At 35.8% G+C, this 3,343-nt stretch overlaps 1 pseudogene; it reads right to left on the reverse strand.

Annotated features, from left to right (window-relative positions):
* Positions 1-1,008: 1,008 nt before the first annotated feature.
* LOC148610736 (uncharacterized) lies at positions 1,009-2,896 on the reverse strand (annotated as a pseudogene).
* Between the last annotated feature and the right edge of the window lie 447 nt (positions 2,897-3,343).

Here is a 3,343-nt window from a genome sequence, read left to right on the forward strand (position 1 = left end):
ATATGTCAGAGATGATAACCCCAACGGGATGAAAATGTCAGCCCAAGGCCATCCATTAGTCTTCAGTGCACGACAAGGAGATACCACAGGCCAGGTTGCAGCTTGCCCCAAATTACTATTATGCAGAGATACAACGGAAGTACATTTATATATTACAGTTAATAACGAATACTTCATGACTAGTTTAGTTAAAACACTTATTTCCTGATTTTCTTTAGTTATTACAACAGTTCGACAAATCAAAGCTGGATAAAGACCTGAAATATACTTTATTCCACTCATTTTCGAGTCTATATATTCAAAACAACAGCTAAGAATACGGTTATCAATCATATACTTTATAATTTTGTAATTGACAACCATGTCAAGTGCTTTGTTGAATGCAGCCGTTGACAATGCCCTTTTTAGTTTTTACTGAATTAGATTTTCAAAGACAAAAAAAAAAAAATAAAAAAAAAACAAAAAAATTAAAAAAATTAAAAAAAAACAAAAAACAATGAATACATTTCAGATGGTATGGAATAAAATAATTAGGATAAAACGCTGCTTTCCAAAATTCATCGATGTTATCCTTTTAATTTGGGGGTGGGGGCAAATTTTTTAAAACAAAAGTTCTACGTTTTGAGTTGGGAACAATACCAGAAATTGCGCCTGTATTTTTAAAGCAACGAAATAAAGTGATTGCCTTTCAGTACTGAAAAAAACCACACACTTTTAAAACTTTCTGGAGAAAACATTATAAGGGTTTGTGACTGAATATTACTTCTGCTGGAAATAATGGTTTCTATAGAAACTGACGCTGCCCTTGCTTGTATATTACTATAAAAATCTACCATGTTTACACGCCACTGCTGTTTTATATTGCTGCCTATTGTGTGTCCGTGTTTGCACACCCACTCAGTCTGAGTGTCGTCATAGCAGGGGGGTGACATTTCAGGGCAAGCAAATTAAGAGTGGAATGGAACTGTATGTTTATTAACTTCTTCTGATGACGTCAGTCTACAGCACTCAAGAATGTCCCCATAAGTGTGAAATTCCAGCAGCAGTATCACGAATAATCTCAAATCTAGACGAGCTGTATACAAGAAATATGTCAACTCTACCAGGTCTCAACATGACAACAAGTTCCAGGTTTTTCTTTACCCTTAAAACGACCATTCCAGAAAACAGCATGTTCGTATCACTGAACTTCTTTATCTCATGCATGTCTATACAGGACGCGATCAATCTGTATCCAATAGCCGACGGTATAACCATGGAGTTAAATTTGATCGAAAGACCAAGAACTCTAGTTTTCATGCATTCTGTGAAATAATTTGTGTTGTCAACAGTCTTCACAAGGCTTGGCACATAAAAGATATCAGATTTCATAAGGAACCCCGATTCCGTGTATCGCCTAGGTATTACAAGGATATCAAGATGATTCATGAGAGACAATAAATACAGCTTGTGTTCCAAAAATTGATTTTGTTCTTTCCATATGCCTTCGACGTCCACGCGTTTCAAAAGCCCATATTGATTCATTGACATTAGACGGCGTCCACCACAAAACATCTTGTCTGTGATTAAAGATCGTAATGCATCAACCAAAAATTCTGGAGAAATAACGATATAATCACAAAGTCCCGGAAGTGGAAAATAAATGATTTCTCCCTGAGCGTGGTGTAGTTTAAGAAAGATTTGCAAGTCGTTTTCTGATAAGACCTGAATTGGATTTCTCATGTTGATTTGTTTCAAGGCTTCTATTGATATAATTTTATCTCCCTTTTTCACTCTTCTTTTGATCAAGTAAAAATTACAGTCAACGAAAATGTTATTTATTTACCTCTAGAAGTTGGTTTTCCGTGTCGTCCTGGTATAAAGCTTTCAGTCTCTATTTCTTCAGTTCCATCAATCACTAAGATGTATATTCCTCTGTATGTAAGGAAGGACTGGTGAGTCGAGTAAAAAACTGTTTGACTATGGTTCTATATCATGTATATGTATACGCCTCTGCTCAATACACGTTACACCAATGACCTTTTCAGCGCACCTGGCCATCACTATGAATCCGTTGTCGTCGTCCGTCGTCGTTGTCGTCGTCGTTAACAATTTTTTCAAATTTTTTCTCCTCTGACACCACTTGACCGATTGGAACAAAGCGGTATGAATGTCCCTTGAGGGGTCCTGCATAGAACTGATGTGAAGATTATTGATCCGTCGAAAAATATGGCCGCCGCTACTAAAAATCGAACATAGGGGTCAGACAGTAGTTTTCCGCACATGTATACAAAACCGTTAGGTTTAGCCAAATTCGGACATTGGATTAAAAATGTTCAGCATGATGAGATCTATTTGTGGTTAAATTTTCGTTTTAATCTGTCATACCATGCTGGAGTTATTGCCCTTTTTAGATGTTTTTTTGCTATTTTGAATGTTATTTCTTTCAAAAACCTTATTCATAGGGTTGAATATTTGTTCATATTTGCATTATGAAATAAAAAAAAATAGTCGATTTCAGTATACAAAACATATTCAGAGTAATATGTTACTGGGTCCGACTCTTTCACGAATGCAACCATGAGACAGCACATATTACTAGTCAGTTTTAAGTAAGTTATATAAATAAAAAAACATCCAGACTGAAGTTAAACGACAATTTTGACATACACATAATTTGCACACTTATAGACGGTCGACATACCTGAGTGTGTATTATGATTCTCATTTCAAGTAAAATTACAGTCAACGAAAATGTTATTTATTTACCTCTAGAAGTTGGTTTTCCGTGTCGTCCTGGTATAAAGCTTTCAGTCTCTATTTCTTTAGTTCCATCAATCACTAAGATGTATATTCCTCTGTATGTAAGGAAGGACTAGTGAGTCGAGTAAAAAACTGTTTGACCTCCGAAGTCCATCATCCATTCTCCTCTGACACCACTTGACCAATAGGAATCAAACTTAGTATGAATGTTACTTAAGGTATCCTACATAGAACTAATGTGGGGGTTTTGATCCGTTGAAGAACGTGGCCACCATTACTAAAAATAGAACATAGGGGTCAGACTGTGTGTTTTTCGCATACATCTCCAAAACCGTTAGGTTTAGCATAACTATTTCAATTGCTGAAATGACCCTTATAATGAAGCTTTCAATTGTCTTAAGGGATCAAAGTAGTCAAGCGACTCTTTATTTTGTACTGTTTTCAGCCAATATCTTGATAACTATAATAGACTTTCAATCGGAAATGATCCTACTTAAGTCGTGTTGAGTCAAACTTGTTGGACAACTCCTTGTTAAATTTATTCCTCTTGAAAGACAAACTTTAACAAGGTGAGTGATTCAGGCTTCTAAGAGCCTCTTGT

The sequence above is a fragment of the Perna viridis genome, chromosome 8 (assembly GCF_037379345.1).
Source record: "Perna viridis isolate PV_CMFRI_1.1 ecotype Kerala chromosome 8, ASM3737934v1, whole genome shotgun sequence".
In the NCBI taxonomy this organism is placed as follows: Eukaryota; Metazoa; Mollusca; class Bivalvia; order Mytilida; family Mytilidae; genus Perna; species Perna viridis.